Raw genomic sequence first — 20524 nt, 5'->3', positions numbered from 1 at the left:
ACTGAGGCAGCCAATCATTAGAAGGAGGACATACAGCCAAGAACCACAAAGGAACTTCCTAACACGGGCCTTCAAACCAGAGCTTCTTAGAGCTTAAGTACAAGCAATGGTCTTTAGTTACCAGAGACAGAGGGATACAAGGGAGAACTAAGGAGACACAGAGAGAGGGAGAGGGGATCAAGGGAGGGAGAGAGAGAAAAAGAGAGAGAGAGAGAGAGAGAATATTCTCTAAATCCACATTGCCTTTTTTAATTATCTGAAATTACCCCTGATGGATGTTTTCCCCTTGATGGCTGGACTAGTTTCAATAACTGCTTACCAATATATTGATTCATAAATGATTTGTAAGTGCTAGTTGAAATAAATCCTTACCAATATATTGATTTATGTATGTGCTAACCTTTAGCCAAGTGAACAAATAACCAGTCTATCTGTGAAGACGTCAAGCAAGCCCTGAGCCCTGAGAGTGAAATTAAGGACCCCAAATTACAAACTACCTATTACTTGCTTTCAAGGTCAGGTTAAGCAATCCATTGTTTTGGTGAATTTCGTCTAAGCCCCTGTCTGTCCTTGGAACCTTGTCCTGGCGGTAAAGCAGTCTTCAGCCCCCATCTTCCCTTCTGTTACATCTCTCTCCTAGTGTGCTCAAACATGAGCACACAGTACTTCCAGCTCTTTTGCTCCCGTTTGGTTTGTGCATAGTATTTCTCTGATTTACCTGCTAGAGGATTTGCTCTGTGTCTGGTGCCATTGGCTGCTCTCCATGATATCAACGACAGAGACCAGGCCTGCGATGTTTGTCGGATCCTGAAAGTGTCTTCCCTAGCAGACAGGTGCCAGTCATTGTGCAGTTTATCATCCCAGCTTATTTAACAGCTCCTCTATTTGGTAGTTTCATCTGTGTCTTAACTATTGCTTTTTAATGTAAATTATCTTTGTAAGCATATAGTGAAATAAGGCTCCTGGGTTCTTGTTCTGTTTTGTGTGGTTTTGTTCTAGTATTAGGGCTTGAACTCAAGGCCTGTGCATAGTCCCTTAGCTTTTTCTGCTCAAGACTAATGCCCTACCAGTTCAGCCACAGCTCTGCTCCAAGCTTGTTGATGCTTAGAGATAAAAGTCTCATGGACTTTAATGCTCAGGGATGGCTTTGAACCATGATATTCAGATCTCAGCCTGTTCTTGTAAAGTTGAGTGAAAAGTTAAGGTTAAAAATCCATAGCTGTATCCAGGCACTGGTGGCTCATGCCTGTAATCCTAGCTACTCAGGAGGCTGAGATCTGAGGATCACATTCAAAGCCAGCTGGGGCAGGAAAGTCTGTGAGACTCTTATCTCCAATTAACCACCAAAAACCCATAAGTGGTAGAGCACTAGCCTTGAGCTGAAGAGCTAAGGGACAGCACCCAGGCCCAGAGTTCAAGCCCCACAACCAACTAAAAAAAAATTCATAGCTAGCTGGGTGCTAGTGGTTCACAGCTGTAATCCTAGCTACTTGGAGGCTGAGATCTGATTATTACAGTTCAAAGTCAACCTGGACATAAAAATCTGTGAGACTCTTAATAAAACCACTCAGAAAAAAGCCAGAAGTGGCACTGTGGCTCAAGTGGTAGAGTGCTAGCCTTGAACAAAAAAGCTCAGGGACAGTGCCAAGCCCTGAGTTCAAGCCCCATGACTGACCAAAAAAATCATAGCTAGCTAGGCCTGAAATCTAAGGACCTCAGTTCAAAGCCAACCTGCACAGACAAATCCAATTATCTCCAATTAGCCACCAAAAACCACAAGTAGAGCTGTAGCTAAAGTGGTAGGACACTAGTCTTGAGTGAAAAAACTAAGGAATAGTACCCAGGCCCTGAGTTCAAGCCTCATTACCAACACACACACACACACACACACACACACACACACACAGTATATAGCCTACAACTTCCATTTGGGAGATACATATGCATTTAACAGGCAGATTCATTGCTTTGCAAGGGGCTGCATATGTGGCTATGAGAGACAGGGCTAGCTAGCATCACTACTGAAGCCTGTGACATTGCAGCATGAATATAAACACATGCATCTCCGTTGCCTCCAGGTGCACTTTCCCACACTGGCATCCTGTTTGGGACTGAAGGAATCACTACGTTCTCCCAGGTGAAGTCAACTTTTACATCCAGGAACATGACTAGACCTTTTTTCCAGGCATTAGGGCAGAGGCCAGTAGCAGGTAAAAAGATACATAAAAGTTTCTTCAGATGAAAACACACCAATGAAAGCCTTCATGCAATCTAATAGTGAGAGTACCAGTAGTCTCACACATCTGTGTGAAAGATGTTCACATCCTTACAGCAAACCCAAAGAAAGAAAAACCAACAACACTGCTTCAGGTTAGGGCTCCTGCCCATGGTTCTTGTATTCCAAACACAGAAATAGGTATTTGTCTTCGTGGCACTTGGGCTCGCTGTCCAGATTGCTTCCACGAATCGGCCTTCCTTCCCTTCGCTTGAAAGGGGTTTCATCCCAGGTAGAGTTCTCCCTCCATCTGTCATGGAGCCATTTCTAGGAAAGGGCGCATAATTCAAACTAGAGTCATCCAGCTACTTAGTGTGTTAGGGGTTTTGTTTTATTTTGTTTCCAGTTCCTAATTGCCTATGAACAGGAGAGTGAAGAGTTTTTATAGTTGCCTCATTGTGAAGTCTAAACAGAGAACGGTTGCTGGTTTGATTCCTTTAATTTAATATCAGCGGAGAAATTTGCCTTAGGGAGTTTGAATGAACATGTGTTTTATAAAAATGGGACAGGATGAAGAATATGTCAGTTGTCAGAGGACAGTTCTATTCACAGTGACCACAAGGAGAGCTTTGCCGCTACAGTCTTGATTTCCATGGTGATGTCACATTGACATTTGAACTACGGTAGATCCTGGGAACCAAGGTTGGCTAACAGAGTCGGTGGACAGGGTCCTAGGGTCCCTTAGAGAAAGCTTTATCAGGAGAAAGACTGGATTTCCAGCTAATAAAGTCATTTTAATTTGGTGGTTAAAGAATTGTGACCTATTTTTTTTTAATCACAAACTTATATAAAGGGAACCTAAGACAAAAGGTAAAACTTCCTCCTTTGGCTTCCCTACAAACTATACATGTACTGCAACCATGATTGGCCAGAGAGAATGGTATTCTACTTCTCTGTATCAACTAATGAGTTTACACAGCATTTGTCAATGTTTGTACTGTTTACAAACATCTCTAATTAGAAACACTGTGGGAAAAACCGTATAAATAGCTTCTGGATCAGTGAATGGCTGGGTTGGTTCTCACACTGAAGGCCACATGGAAGAACTGTAAGAGAAGTGAGAAGAAGGCACTGCCCATGGTAACTATTTTGCAAGATGGAGATCAGGTCATAAACACGATCTAGAAGCCTGAAATGGGTGGAGAAAAAACAAAGGAGGAGGGGAAGAAGAGTAGAGGGTTGAGAGCAGGAGAAAGATAATTAAAATACTTTTCTGTGGGTACAGCTTTATGACGAGGTTTAAACTGGGTTGTCTTTAGTCACAGTTTTATGCAGATGTTAAGCTTATGGGGGAAAGTGCCTTGAGGTAATCAACCCTTTCTTTTACCTCTTAATGGTAGTTGATAAAGAAAGCCTATGACCTGCAACTCGTGATTTCTGTATGGGGGTGGAATATACAGAATGTGTGTATGATACAGTATATATGTGTTATGTGTGTGATGGGTGTTGTCTCTGTGTGTGATGTACGTGTAGTGTGAGGGTATATGTATACATGGTGTTTATGTATGACGTGTCTGTTAGTGGATCCTATACATCTCTGACAGGAAAGAAAAATATTACTATGTATTTAAATTTCTTAAGTAGAATATAAATGAAGAATGCAGATTATTTGTGAGCAATGACATGAAGAGTCCTTAGACAATACCAAATGTACACAAGGTGTACATAGAACACACATAATACATGGGCTTACTCCTTCATCCCTGGAGATATTGGTTGGCTCTTGGAGGTGCCTATCTGTGCTTCTTTTTCTACTAATGTATAAATGAAAGTCCCTGTCACTTATGTTAAGTTGGTCATCTGCTTGGGTACGGAGAGAGAATGCGGTATGCTTGGAAAGACTTTACACTTGCTTCTTGTGTCCACAGATGGCATTGGTTTACAGAGGGCTTCACAGTCATTGGTTTGTGAAGCTGATAACCAACCACACGGCTGCTGGAGACCGTGAAAAGCATCCCTGGTGCGTCCTGCCTGCCATTTCACCTGGTATACCTACTGAGGGGCCCAGTGCACACCTGTGAGCTTTAGGGAAGTCACCATCTCCACTCTGGGGCTTATATCAGAATGTGTAAATAGGCCCTCAGTAGGGTGAGCATCATGATTGTGATGATGTGTGTTACATGAAAATGATTTCAGGGCCAATTTCAGTAGAGAAAATGTACAGGAAACTATCTCCAGACCCTTTCAACGAGCTTTGTATTAAACACAATCTGGGAAGAAATACCACTTTCAATGCCCTTTCAAATGAGACCTCTGGAAGTTAGAGACATAAAAATGAACCAGCTCAAAGCCTACAAGATCCCACCTCTCCCACTTAACAAAAGCACCTATATTTCACCAGAAATAAAATTTTATTAGTAACATGTCAAATTTGTTTTAAAATACAATTGCCTTTCTTCTTCCTCTCAGTTTAAGAAAAAAAAAACAGTCCGATAAAAATTTCAAATCATGACCCAAATATTTTTTAAATGTGAAAAAGACATATTTTAGCTTATGTAACAGATACACATGTCTCAAATAAACGTTGTAGAACACCATCTGTTTCATATTTGAATGCATTCCCACAAAACTAAATTTCTGCTTCTCTTCCTTCATTAATGGTTAAGACAAATTTATGACACATCATTTCACAATAGTTATACCAAAAAAGTTCATGGCCAAAAAAGAGCCTGACCCAAAAAAAAAATCACTTGGCATGCTCATATTGGACAGTTTACGTGACTCTCATTTACATTAATTCTCCATGGTTTATGGAAACCCCAACAACTGAGGAGAAACAGGAAGTAGGGCAGGATTTAGTATAGAACAGAGCTCAGAAAAGAGTTTAAAACAAGAAGGAGGAATCAAGAAGGTGCTATTTTCTAGCTCAGGCACACCATCCTCTTCAGCCCAGGAGTTCTGAATCAAATGAAGAATGCCTTTGTAAGGCTTTCTCAGAGGTGGTCAAATCAATGTTAATTCTGTACAATTTCACACTTGCTCTGATGTTACCAAAGGAGACTCCCTTTACTGGATGTTATTGAGGGGAGAAATAAATGTATCACGTGTCAGAATGATAATGACTATCATTGGTAAAACTTCTCACCTCCAGGCAAGAAAGTCCATGAGACTCTTATCTCCAATAAACTACTCAGAATAAGCTGGAAGTGGCCCTGTGGCTCAAGTGGTAGAGTGCTAGCCTTGAACAAAAGAAGCTCATGGACAGCACCCAGGTCCAGAGTTTGAGCCCCAGAACTGGCAAAAACCAAAAACAACAACAACTTCTTACAGAAATCATGTACTATGTATTTTACAAGGTAATGGAATATTTGTGACAAATTTGAAAAACTGGCGTGAAGGTTTTGTGGTATTTACCTTTTGCTTTTTATGTCTTTCTTAAAAATGAATATATATTCTTTGACAGTATGAATATAGGCTTGTTACACATTTTCATTCTCAAATGATAGAGAGACTTGCTACTTAGAGCATGCCAATAACAGCTTTCATATTGCCTGGGATATTTGCAAAATGAGGATGCTTGGGCTCCACCCCAGACTTCCCAAAGGAATCTGTACATTAGCCAGATCCCTGGTGAATTGTACGGTCAAACACTTTCAAGAATCATTAACATAAAGGAATGTTCTTGATCTACCCCACCACAAACCAAACCTTAAGAAAAGACTGAGTTACCTTAATGCAGAATATTGTCTCAAATATTCAACCAGAAGTGTAACAACTTTTAGACATGATCTACTTTTTAAAAATAAATAAATAAACTTGACACTTTTCCATCTTGTAAGAAGCTTGAGAATGAGAATATGTGAAGTAAACTAGCACAGGATATGTAAATTAAACTCACACAGGTTACAGAAATACTTATGAACTGCTTGAAAGGATTGCATACAATTTTCCATTGTCTCCAACAGAAAGACTTTCCTTTAGCAAAACATATACAAAATATTACATTGACTTATAAAAAACATGGTAATCACCTTGGTAAACAACTACTTAATGACTAAGTAGAGTCATTTGGAAAAGAATTTATGTCCATCCAATGATGAACACGTTACTATGATGAAATCTAGTTTAACATCCTCTGGAAACCCTTTCTCAAAAGAGCTCAGCCAGGACTGCAAATGGTTGCTTTTCCTCAATTGTCTCTGAGCAAATCAGTATCAGTGCTAGAGAACAAACGGGGATGGACAGAGTAGTAACTTCCACTTAGTGGATGACAAGAACTGGGGGTTTGGGTGTGATTTAGAGAGGGGAAGCTAGCAGGATAGAAGGAAGGTGGTTCCTGTATTAGTAGCTGTTAAGAAATCCTGAGGTTCCACTGAAGCAATTCACTCACACAAGGCAAATGAAGGAAGGCCACCTCTGACCTTGTGCACCTGCTATACAACTTCCAGGCTACTTCTGTTCCTCCTGAAGGGTTTCCTTTGACATTGCCATGACCTTGATTCTCCCTGTCACAGACTATGAAGATAGTGAGATGATGAAGAAGAAGAAGAACAATTGGTTGTGCCCATGCGTCTTCCCTGCCATTCTGGAGAGAGGTTCCAGAGATGAGCTGATACCAGCTCTACCTCCCCCCTCCATAGTGACTTTCTACTACACTTCCAAAGGATGACACATACTGTTGCATGATGTATCCACCCTTAACACTCTCCGCTCTGGATCACCCGTCTTCTTGTCCTTCATCTCACCTGCCATCACTTTTGGAGATGAAAAGCATTCCAGTTCAGAAAGAAGAAATGCAGATGCTAGGCTACTCCCAATCAAGGGCTCTCATCAAACCAGCATGACCAAATGTGCTCAGCAATTACCATCAGCAAGCAACAGATAGGCTGTACATCACTCACTTCTGCATCTCCAGTCCTACAAATGCTTGTCAACGGAACCTCCCTCCAAGACCTCTTATACCAAAATTTATTAAATTATATGATGCACATGAAAATAGATAAGGAATCTGAATGTATTCATTCAGACATATGTTCATTTAGTCTTTTGCCAAATTTAGTGGGGGTTTTTTCCCCTTTGTTCTTCTAGCTAGAGAGTTCAAAGAGTATTTTGTAGTAATGCCACATTTCCAACGGCATCTGCACAGGGCAGAATCTAGTCTTCTACATCAGTGGCCAATGACAGAAATGATCGATGCATGGCCGGCAGCAGGGGAGTTTCTATACTGAAGAAAGAAAAACTGAAGACTTACTTTTTCATGTTCTTTTCTAGCCTTTAGGCTGGAAGGGCATCCACAGAGTGATCCATCTCATCAACAGCACTCAGATTCCCTCTCTCCACCTCCTTATCCTAATGGTAGCTCTTATCACCAGAGACAGGGACCCAGGTTCAAAACAGTTGTAACTTTGTTTTGCATCTTCCGTAATAAAGCACATGGGAGGGTCAGCAGAGAACACTTATAGAGGGTTTTTCTATATATCAGCTGGTCCTCTCATTATCACAGTAATTTACTGGTTATCTCATACAAATGTACAGAGTAGAAATACAAAACTTGTTTTGAGACAGAGTTTTGCTAGGTCACCAACGTTACCTATGTAAATCCAGACCTCTTATCTCTGCCTCCCGAGGGCTGAGATTCTAGGTGTGCACCACCCTTTCTGGCTCTAAATACAATCTTAAAAAAAAAAAATCAAGATAACATTGTTAATGGCTTATCTATGAATTGTGTAATAAGGAAAATTCAACTCTCTAAATAAACTGCTTTGAAATCAACACATATCTTAAGAAAAAAAAGCATATTCACAAATACCACTAGTTTCGAAGACACTTCCTTTGCTATATATGAATATATGGATGAGAGAGCTTATTTAATGACCCCATTGGAGAATACAGATGTTTACATCGATTCCTGCCTAAGAGTTCTTGCTTCATTTAACTTTCTAACATAAAATAAACATTATAATTTCACACATTTTCTCTCCCTTCCTCCTTTATTTCAATGCGTATATATTTCTATCCTCAACCAACTTCAGCAGTAGCTTTTAAAATAAGTCTCCTCAATCAGCACTGATTATCTTTTTCTTAGAGACCCTGTCTGAAGCCAAGTCCAGTGTTCATTTCAAAAAAAAAAATTTTCAAAGTATTAGAGAGCTGATCCTATTTTTATATGATAATTTAATTATCCTATTAAACATGGAATCTTGGATATCCCCATTTTAAAAAAGAAATTTCTATTTTAAAAGAAACTTGTTCTGAGAAACAAGAGCTTTCTTTATAAGCAATGAAATTAAAATTTAAAACTTGGTGTCAAAGTTTGCCCTTAAAATTTTTGATAATTATTCATGTCTGGATGTTAAAATTATCTCATCATTCATATGAAATCATCATTTAAAATTTTACCTCAGTTATAATTTTTCAATTTCTTCTAAAGCATAATTCCTATTTTCGACTGAACAATTAAATGAAAAACCTGACATTCATTAATTATATATCTCTATGGCCTTCAACAATGAAAGCTAATTAGGGCACAAATATTCCTTAACACCAAATGTGTCCATGTTAGTTATCTTGGTGATTCATTAGAGGGCTCAAGTTAAGTATGGAATCCAAAGTAAACACAAGATTCTCTTGAATAGAAAGACACCATCTCGGTGACAAGCCAGCCTTCAGCTAGAGAATACAGGATGTTGAAAGTCACCATATTTAAAGAGCAAAGACATATAATGACCAAAAGCTTGTAATAGCATTTAAAGTCATGTCTTTGTTCTCACTACTATGTACAAAGAAATCTGTTTGCTTACGCTAGTAAGTAAACCATTCTAAAACCCTTTCACAGTACTAACATACGTCCTGTGTAATCCTGACTTTAAATTCTGATCTTCGTTATCCTCAACACCGGCCATCTTGAAGTCTTTGGTATTTTCTTAAATATACCTTTGGCACCTAGTTTTCCCAATCTGTTTTACCAGTTCATGGCAAGTCTTTAAATGATATGCTTCATTGGACAAAACCTCCAGACATAGAAGTCACACATCTCACTCAAACCTCAAAGAACATTATGAATCACTTCCAACAATCTCATGAATCCATCTGGCTCATTAAATACTAATCTTTCAATTTGTAAAATAGAGGGACTTATCTAAATTTCACTACCAAAGGCATTCTGAAACATGTCAAACAATGAAAGTTCAACTATCATACAAAAATCAGTGCAAAGTTCCATCAGGCAGCCTTAAATGCCTTCTTAGCTAGAAGAAGAAATAACACTATGGAGAATTTCTATTGTTCTTATCAATTTTTGCACACATAAGGTTTCAAAAAAAAACCCCTAACAACCCATAAAAACTTCTTTTAATTGCCTACCCTTGTCCTGAGCTTACAGCCTATGAAAAAATAACATTATAAATAAAATTTAAACTCTTAAAAACCCAGCACAAATTTTAACCAACTCCTTGAACTTAAAGATAATCCCATATGCATTTGCTAGTTTATGAAATTCTATCAAGACCCACCCTCCCCCCCCCCCCAAAAAAAGAATAGAATGGACAGTGTGGAGTACCCAGTTGTTACATTCAACAAGGGAAGGTACAGTGAGCACTTGCTCATCCTGAACTGTCAGTAGTGGTAAAAGGAGAATGACATGGAACAATTATTTGGCACAATGCTTGACCAGCCAAAACATTCAGAAAGAATTAACATTTCCCCCTGGATCCTATGGGAGATAAGATTCCATCCAGTCTTAATCTTCAGAGAGACCTAAGATGAGCGATTTAACGTTTTACTTTTTGGTACTCTTTTAGTAAGAGTGGTAGAATTTGGAAATGGGGTGAGGGTAGGGTTAAAACTTTTAATCATTGTAACAGCTTAACACAGATCCCTTTCTACACGCCTTATTATTAATTTTTCAATCTTGGCTTCTAACACACCAATTGACTGCTTTATGATACGTGGACATATTTTCAACTCAATTTGCTGGTACTAAGGATGGCTGAGAAAGTACCCCATGATTCTCCCCCCACCAGCTGAGCATGCATCTTGTCTTTGATATCAAGTGCACTGGTCATTAGTGCCTTATATGAATAACTTCACTATTAAAAGTTCAGGCATTTAGAAACAAACTAGCAATGGACTTAACAGTTACTTTAATTCATTTTATAAATAAGCAACTGAGAATTTTGCTCCAAGGGGCTGCCTGTGTAGCCCATTCCATAAATTGCATTCTCTGAAGCATAAGGCACAATATGGTACGAATGTAGCTCTTCGTAATAGAGAGACTGGGAACAGCGTTCCTGTACCATAAACTTCAGCCGTTTTCTTGTATCAGAATAAGCAGTCTTATAGCAGGGAGCTTCCTTAAAGTATTCATAGCGCTCTTTCTCCGTCTCTAGATGGAGTTTCCTCAGCAAGTTGTTAATTAACACAGACCTTCTTAAGTAGGTTTCTGGATCTTCTAGAAACCTGAGCTTCTCTAAAGAAAGTTTGAGAATGCAAGTCCTGTCTTCGGGCAGTATCAGGTGCTGCAAAGTAAACACAATCTTTTAAAATGAAAACTAAGAATACAGTCAAGTATTCACAGTACATGCCACAAAATTCAGAAAGTAAGGGCAGTGGGGTAAGAATGGGAAAGGGCTGACATTGATAAGATGCATTGGATTCCTAAACTGCTTTGTTATATGGCACCTCCTTGGTACAACTCCTAAAGATAATAAAAGCATTTAAAGAAAATGAAAACTGGAGCTTTTTGCTATTGACGCCATTCATAATTTAAAAAAAAACAAAATACATTCTTACTTTTGGAAAATACCCATGGTAATCTTGATGTAAATCTTCTTCTTCTGCATATTTTCTCTTAAAGTAGGCTACTTTCGACGTTGTTAATGAATATGTTAAGACTTTTCTTGGATAAGCTAAACAAAATAAGTAGAAAAAAGTCAGATGTAATTATGGCAGAGTAGTGTATAATATAAATTCTATTTGTAAAAAAAAGGAATTCAGTAACCTAGAAATTGGTACCCTCTCCTCGCTGAACAACCCAGGAATATGGTCATTGTCCACTGTCCTGCAACTGAAAAGTCTGTAGTAGACTCAAAATGGAATGTCTAGGTTTGGAGAGTAAGATTGGTTTTCTTCTATAGCCCTTCAGAAGTCAAACACTAACACTCTTTTAAATTCTATGCCTTTTAATATGAAGGTGAGACTGATACAAAACATGATCAGAGAAGAACTTCTTATTCTGTCAAACTGCCCAATGCACAGTGAATATTAACATGGCTAGGTTATTCCAACCTGCATAAAATGGTTGGTGACACAATTACACTTTTAAGAAAATAACTATCTATGGCTAAATCCTTATGAACATTGTTACGGCATAACTATCATCCTAGCACAGCATGTGGCTTAATGGAAATCCATCATAAGCAAATGAAGAGACTTGGGTAAGGTTTTGGCTAGTAAACTTGACTTTGGCTTAATCTGAAAGTAAAAATCTTTTGCTTTCTCCTTCAAAATACTATTGTTAATATACTGTACCAGAAACAGTGGTTTTCTTGTATCAGAATAAGCAGTCTTGTTGCAGAGGACTTCTTTAAAGTAGTTATAGCTCCCTTTCTCCATCTCTAAATGTATCTTCCAAGTTGTTAATTAACTTGTTAACTTATTTGTTTAAGAAAAGACAAGAGTTCCAGAGTTAAGATTTCCAGAAATAATCCAGTGAAAGGAGTTCCTGAAGTGTCCTCTAGGTGGCGCTCAGACCACAAAATGAGGCAGGATCAAAAAAAAAAAAAACACAAAAAAAACCAGCTTCCAATATATTCAAAGCAATGAATGAATTCTGAAGTCCAGTTCAGTGGATATTCAACCTCAGGGCATCAGATCAGAAAGAAAGCGCATACTTAAACATAATTTATATTACCTTTAACATATACCCTCAACTATGTCTTCGTTGAAATCATTTAGTTCACAAAATAATGAGAGGTTGGCAATATGCTGGTGAAATGTACAGTAAGACATTTGATGCTTTTCCCCTAAAAATCTCTTATTTTTAAGTTAAATACTTAAAATATACTTCAAGCGCCTGACTTTGTTCATTTTTCCTCTAACTTGACATCTGCATAAAGTTCCCTGCAGCTTTCTATAGCTAGATGGTTTTCCCGAACAAGCAGGGAAAGCTCAAAGTCACGCCTTGAAGCATTTCAAATTCTCAGTGGTGTCATTGTGGATTGTAAACTCAAGAGAACTTTAAATGACAGGGGTGTGTTTTGTTAGTGGAATCAAAACTCTTAAATCACTTTTGTGCCTGACCTTTAAAAAAAAAAAGTGTTAGGGAATGACAGCTGAAACAAAATTAATGCTTGGTTTCTTGATGGTTGGGAGGGAAACATACTGAGATTTGAACTCAGGGCTTTGTGCTTGCTAGACTAGCACCTTAACCCCTGCACTGTACCTCCAGCTCTGTCATATGTATGCAACCCCTGAATCTAAATAGCAAGACTCAACTTGGGTGGATTCTTCACTGCCTTCAAAGGGTTGGGGGCGGGGGGGGGGGGGGGGGGGGAGACCAAAACAGTGACTATATATAACAACAAGGAATGAAGGACTAAACCCAGCTCTCTCTGGGTTGTCTGTAGCAAACTGCATTTCATGAGAAGGATTTTAAAGTATTTAATGGAATAATTAGGTGATAACACTTTGTTTATCCCTTGAGATATTTATTCCTACTTCCTTTAAACTGTCTAAAATAATAGCGGTTCTCAAATGTTGGGGAGCACCTGGGGAGTCACCCGAAGGGCTCATTACACTAAATTGCTGTCTCCGCTCCCCCCCCACCCCCCACCTTTCCCCTCCATCCAGGCTTCAGCAGGTAATGGGAAATTTGCATTTTAAACAAATTTCCAGGCACTGACAGTGCTGTTGGTCTGGGAACCCCACGCTGGGAGCCTCAGAGAGCATTACAAGAGTGTATTTTAGTGCTACAAAAGCCAAGCTGAAGTCAGTCAATCAATTGATTGTCTTAAGATCGGAATGCCAAGTAACTGGCTTGATTGATTTTTTTTTTTTTTTTTTTTGCTGTTGCTGCTGGCTTCAATGCTTTTATCTCATGAACACAACCAGACCGCATTTTAACTAGAGAGTAAAGAATGAAGTCACTTTTCAACAGGAATTCCTAGGTCTACATTAAGAAGCATCAATGCCAGTTATTAGCATGCTAGGCTGGACAGGTCACCAATTGCTCTTTTTAGCAAGGTCCAGTGAATTACCAGAGTAAAGGGAAGAGTGAGGAAAGACTTGGAAATGAGAAGAGCAGTTTTATCGTAATCAAACATTATTTTCATATATATGGGTTATATATATATTATATATATTATATGGGTAATATATATTATATATTAATTAATTAATATATATATTAATATATATTAAATGTTTTCTCAGTTTACCTCCTAAAGTAATGTAATATCTACAGCATTTAGGACCAATTAAAAAGCTTTTAATGAATGAGACAAGACAGAAAAGGTTAGCTTTGAGAACCAGGTAGACTTACTGTTCAGGCTCCAAGATCAAGACAAAACTATGTATATAAAGTGATCCCAAGGCTCATAAAGATCCAGTCTGGCTGTATTCAAGCAGTTAGCCTAAGATGATACAGAACACAGCAGACAATTCTCAGGAGGACTGAGGATTTGAGACTGCTGCTCTGTGGGCAGTACACTTGCCACTTAGTTTATTGCTCTTAAAAGAAGAAGAAAGAAAAAAAAAAACCCACCCCCATAGGTTGTTGAAATGCTGAAAAGCTTTCACAGCTGGTATCAGCCTGGCAATTACCTCTTTGCCGGCTGTTCAGCTATTTGTAATGCTTTCCACATCCAATTTTAGAGGATGGTTATCGCCATCTTTTAGGCTAAACCATATAACAAACCTAAGTTCATACATATGTTTTCTTGCTGGATGAGAACTCAAAAAAAATAGGACTGGAAACTATTTCTTGATCATATGTTTCTACCTCTTCTGTATGCAGATGAGGCAACCGTGGGTCTGAGTGGTTCTGTAGTTAGTTTACACGCTGGGTGGGTGGGGGTGGTGGCTAAGAGTCGGGGTTTTGAAGTAGGTAGAACCAGGCTTGAACTCCAGCCCTGACATTTCTTCATCATTTAACTTGGAACAAAGTCCATAAACTCACCACAAATCCCATTTGGAAAGGGGGGATAGAAATATACTGGCTCATCAGACCACAGAAATAATTCATGGAAAGTGGCACTGTGCTTAGAACATAGTAAGTGCTCAATCAAACAATAGCCCTGATAAGTGCCCCTAGACAGATCAATCACAGAAGCAAAATGCAGCCGGGCCTCCTGGCGACACTAGATGGTAACCAGACAATTGAAAGACTACAATAACGTATTTCTAATGGTCAAGTTAAAAAGTACACTACAGATTCTAGAAAAGCTAAAAACAAAATGCTTCTGGCATGCTGCTGCTGGTCACACATTTTGGGGTGAAGGAAATGAAGGTTGTTTTTGAAACATCCATATCAATAATGAAGTTCACTTTTATTCAGTTTGCACCTATAATTCTGTCCATTTACCATACTCCTAAAGCTAAGAATTAAACCCAGCCTGTAAATCAAATAAATAGAAATAGATCAAAAAGAGCTAAATGACTTTGTCTTTCTATTCCACCTTTGAGAACAGTATATAAATTATAAAACTGAATTAGGCTGAACCTAAATTTATCTCTCAAGGTGAAATGGCCGATGCTGGCTTGAATATTAAAATTGTTTTTAATGCTGTAACCTCTGGACACACAAAATATCTGTGCCAGGCTCTGATGCTTTTCCCAATGTAAAATTTTGACAAGCAACAAATTAAAAGTCACAGATAGAGTGACCACCCATCATTAGTGTCCAGCACGGCACAATTTATACTTATCTCTTCAGATGAATGTTTAAAATGTAATTACAAAAGATTGCTCAAATGCTCTTCCTTGTTATTCTGCTTCTGCCCCCAGACAACTCCAATCCTGTTATTGTACAAGTGATTTCATTTGGTTCATGGCCCAGGCACAGAACATTAAGAAAATATGATCAGCAAATTAATTTATAAACACTTTGAGAGAACAACTTTGAGAGAACAACTCCCTCATGGTAATTCTTTCTTTATCAGAAAAAAAAAATCCCAAGAGAGGGTGCAGAAGCGATGTATTTAACATCTCTTAATCGTCACAGGGCTTTCATTGTCTTCCCAACAAGTCATTGAGCACATTGCAAAAACCAAATTAGATGTGTGTGTGTGGCCAAAGAAAGATGGTGGGGGCTGATCAATGTTGGGGAAAAGTGAGTTCAATTTTGATCAACAACTGATTTGTATGGTGGACAAAGCATAAATCTCAGGTTTGCATTTACTTCTTCATTTCTCTTTGTATAATGCTAGCCTGGTATAGTCCTGGGAAAGTACATGTCCCTATCTACCTGAATAATGCTTTCCTGGTGGAAAAACTATCAGATGTCCTTCTCAAGAGCTATGACCACTTTTGCTTATCAAGACTTAACTCTTCAGTCACCATCAGCTACCTTCTATTGTCTTGCTGCATAGCTTAAAATATTTTAGCTTAGCCTGTCCCACAGCTCAAGTTCAAATACCAGCTATACAATAATTTGTTTTCTTAGTGTCTTTGGGCAAGACATTTAACTTTAAAGAGACTGAGTTTTCTCATCACTTAAATGGGGGAATGATATAAAACTCACTGAGTTGTATGTCAATTAGATGAGATCTCTGTGTGTGTGTGTGTGTGTGTGTGTGTGTGTGTGTGTGTGTGTGTGTGTGTGTTTTGGAACTGAGACTTGAACTTGGGGCTTACACATTGTCGCTTGACTTGTTTGATCAAGGCTATACCACTTGAGCCACCATTCCACTTCTGGCTTTTTGGTGGTTTATTGGAGATGAGAGACTTGTTTATACAGGCTGGCTTTGAACTGCAAACCTCATATCTCAGCCTACTGAGTACCCAGGATAACAGGTATGAGCCACCAGCACCCAGCTAGATGAAATTTTTAAAAAGCATTTACTCAATGTCTAATCACAGATGCTCATATTTTCTGCTCAATAAAAGTTATGTATCATTACTGCAGTGACCTCATTTTGGAAATCATAAATGCGTATCCTACTTAGCAGCATTATGTTATATATAGGGCATTTATCCTCTCCTCGGTGTTAAGAACAGGTTGTATAAAACACTCAGAAGTGTATTCACAAAGGTAGGCTGGTACAAAGTTCAAGACTGCTATGCTGGGCTTTCTGTAGACTTTAGCTTTGTTGACATTGGAAAATACTCCACCGGCTACATTTCTTCTCTCATAAGTACTTGCCCAGCACCTTTCTGTGTAATATGCTCTAGGGTGGCAGAACTGAGTGCCAATTTTAAGCTCTAAATCAATGGAGCAATCTGTTTCATCAGATTTATCCTCTTCCCCAGCCACAATATTGACTTTACTGGCAATTTAGAATTACCCACACGTTGAAGATTCTGGAAGACTTTCTTAGGAACTTCCAGGGATACTGACAGCCAATGACTTAAAAGCCTGTCTCAAAATACTAGCAGGGTTGTCTGGTATCAGATTCCACATCTCTAGGCATAGTCCCAAGCTCAGGCATGTAATATTAAACAGAACATCAGCAGCAATACTGCCCATCTTATTCCACTGATAATGGTCTTGGAACAAAAAAAGAGCACCCATGAAGCAATAACCAAATTACCTTAGATGCTGAACCAAAGCCAACTTTTCAAACTAATCTCATGATAGAGATCAAGAACAGCAGACTTCTTGGATGTGCGCTGTGATTTAACACCTTCTAGAAGCTTATATTTTGGTTTGGGGCTTAATGTTCCCTTTTCCTTTACCTGAGAGTGGGAATGAACGAGTCAGAAAGAACATTGTCCAATCACATTACTGCATGTGGCTTTGAAGAAGTATCTGACAAAATATCCAGTCTTTATCAAAGAAAAAAGCTCAATAATACCTAAAGAAATCCTGTGATCTCCTTTGGTACTGAAGACTGGTACTCGGAGAAGAGCCTTACTCGCTGATCTATGAACAACAATGGCCTTTTGGGAAGTATCCAATCTCTATCATCTCTATTATTTTTTTTTCCTTTAGTGCTGGTAATTGAACCCAAGACGCACATATGCTAGGCAAACACTCTACTACTAAACTACATCCTTAACCCTTATCTCTCATTTTGATACCACCATCACCATATGGCATTCGGGTGTAGCACCACAAACATCCAGGCAAGTCAATATTGCTCTGGTATCCATGAGGGGATAGAAAAATTCAAGATGGAACTTGTCATTACATTTGCTTGTTAAGAGCAAATGTTTGAAAATTGTGTATGGAGCTGGATGAGTCTCTGGGATCCCTCAATATGGAACCTGATCTGTGTTCCCACCTGGAGATGCAGTGAAATGATCTTCTTTCACTGGGTGCTTTCTCCTAAAGAGATGTAAGGTGCTTTGTTAAATTGGGTCACGTTCAAGCTGAGGCAATCCCCTTAAGTTAAGGTTCATATTGAATAGTGTAAGCCATAAAATAAGACAAAATAGTACCTGAGGACAGAAAGGAGCCTCCAGACACTTTGCAATATCTCCAGCATTTCTTGATACCTCACCTCAAGAACCCATTGGCTAAGCATATAAAGTCCCCCTATGTTCTACGCCCCCCACTCCAGCTTCACCCCAGAAACCACTGATTGAGAAGACTCCTGTATCTCTACTATCAAGAAGACTTGTTGCATTTGTTGTAAAAACAAATCCTTTGTTTTCTAAGTATTAGGCTAAGATACATTAGTCGGTGCTTTTCAGTAAGGTTTTTCCACCAGTCCCTCTGAGAATGAGTGCAGTAAACTTAATGGCTTTTTATTGGCTCATTGTAGGACTTTAAGTAGGGAATAAAAGGGGAAAAAAAGCTAAAAATTATTGTGTTAGACTAATAAGGAGAAATGTTATTATATTGATAGTATTTAGATGGGCAACTTATATTTTTAAAAAATAAAGGAAATAGATAATTGACAAGGACTAGATCATGCTCAGATGTGATATAGTTGACTTTTCTGTTGAATGAATGGTTTGGGTCAATTTGCTCCTTCTGTTCCTGAGAGTTATTTCATTTTACTCCCCTCTCTCCCCCTGCCAGGTTCCTGAAGCACATATTGCCTTTGACAATGAGAGCAAACTGAGCTGGATATGCTTTGGTTTTAGGGTCTTTTTGGAATGTCAGTGTTTTGACGGATGAATCCAGCTGGCATGGGTCATGGGTAGAGAGTTCAGGTGTGAGGACAAGGGCCTCCTTCTTTTGATAAAAGTTTTACACATGCCTCAAGGCATCTTCTAAATCTATGAAAGTATCACGCCCTAACATTGAAACATGAGTGTTTAGACACATCTAAAAGCTTCCAAATTCAGTAAGCATAGGAAGACTAAAGGGTGAAATTAGAAATTAGAAATTCACTTTTAACCAGTCTGATCTAAGCTCTATACCCCGTGGCACGTGCCCCTTTCTGACTCACACATTCACAATATAGTTGAGGATAACGAGATCTTGAAATACAAAATTTTCTAGAAACATCTCTGTTTACTTTTCATTCACAGGTGAAGTCATTCCAATTGTAGATCCATCAGAGTTTACATTATAATGGTACCAACTAATTTCATTTTTATTTTTAGCTAAATACCTATTAAAGCAATATTTTCTGATGAATGACTTTTTAAGGGGATCTGTTCACCAACACTGCCCTATGTTCTGGATATTATTCATAATAGAACCCAAATTTAAATGTAATAACCTTTTCATTTGCCTTTGCACAGCAACAGGAGTCTACATGGAAAGCCAAACTGGTTCACATAAAGGATGCATAAACTTCTATGCAGATTGCCTAAGAGATGACAGATATCTAAATTACTGGTGCATAAGAGAAAAGCCTGAACACGAACCAAATATTGTGGCGGCTTTGCTCAAGCTCTCCTAAGAGTGATAGCAGGGACAGAACTCTATACACACCTCACAGCAGTTCACAGTAAATCCTGTCGGTCTCTTTGGATTTGATTCTCACTATAAAATAGACTAAGCATGATAGAAGAACAAATCTGAGTGGGCGTTACTAAAGACTGAATTCAACACTTAATTTTTTGACAGTTCAAGTGATTATTATTCTTACTATTCTTGCACTACAGATGTTTCCATGAGCAACTATAGAGATCAATAATATCACATCTCATGCTCTCATAAATCCATACCATAAAGCTAGGTAAAATTTCAGATAGGTCTCTGAACAGAAAAATGTTCCGTTTTCATTTTTAATAAAGCAGGGCTAAGGAGCAGGCAAAAAATGCAACATGATAGATTTACAAGAGAGTCTGATTGCAAATGTGCAGGTGTGGCTTCCTCCTGCACACAGATAGTGCAGCGCATGGGAAAGTTACATAGTGCTCATGTAAACAACAGATTCCCACTTAAGCCTTAGTGTCAAGTGCTTAGTACAGACAGGTTTCTATCATCACAAGCTTAATGCAAATTAAATTTAAAGCATCACCACAACCTCTTCAAGCAACTTGGGGGAGGGAGGCGGAAATCTTGTCATTTCTTTCATCCAATGTGCTCACATTTCCATTTAACATATTCCCACAGCCAGTCTGCCTAATTTGGTCCACTCTATTCATATGAATGTATGGAAAATCTGCCAGCCCACAAATATCCTTTATACACAAAACCTACATTGACTTCTATTCAGCAACCATCTACATAAACAACCCTTTTGAATGATCTTGGAAGTTATGGTAATGCTACATTAGCACTTATTTCTCTGGATACATATTTAAACAGTCATTTTTTTTTCTCGGCTAGTGATTACCTGGTAATGCTGACTCAATCTGAAAAGTATATTTCTAGGACAGCTTCAGGAAATCTGGTGAGAGTTCCCCTTGGTGCAGCAAGCATTTCTCACAGCCTCAGGCTCATGAATGGTTTACCTGAGATCTTGAAATAAGGAGACACACACAAATAACATCAGACAAGTCAGGACTTCCCTGACAGGATATGGTTATCAAATCAGAAGAAAGCTTGCAACAGAACACAATAGAGGTTAGGACCAACTTGGAATAGATAGATACATAGATAGATAGATAGATAGATAGATAGATAGATACATACATACATACATACATACATACATAGATACATAGATACATAGATAGATACATAGATACATAGATAGATAGGGTAGATAAGGTAGATAAGATAGATAGTATCAGCAACTTTTATTT

At 38.5% G+C, this 20524-nt stretch overlaps 1 long non-coding RNA gene across 1 annotated transcript; it reads right to left on the bottom strand.

Moving 5' to 3' along the window:
• Positions 1-10336: 10336 nt before the first annotated feature.
• LOC122110006 lies at positions 10337-20237 on the bottom strand. Its single transcript, XR_006147800.1, has 3 exons — positions 20113-20237; positions 11006-11121; positions 10337-10731 (listed from the first exon to the last, which is right to left on the bottom strand). It is a non-coding gene; the product is annotated as an uncharacterized LOC122110006 (long non-coding RNA).
• Positions 20238-20524: the final 287 nt, after the last annotated feature.

Source organism: Dipodomys spectabilis, unplaced genomic scaffold, assembly GCF_019054845.1.
Source record: "Dipodomys spectabilis isolate Male_0828 unplaced genomic scaffold, ASM1905484v1 ptg000073l, whole genome shotgun sequence".
Taxonomy (NCBI): domain Eukaryota; kingdom Metazoa; phylum Chordata; class Mammalia; order Rodentia; family Heteromyidae; genus Dipodomys; species Dipodomys spectabilis.
Note: the sequence above shows the minus strand (reverse complement) of the source record. Positions and strands in the feature narration are given on the sequence as shown.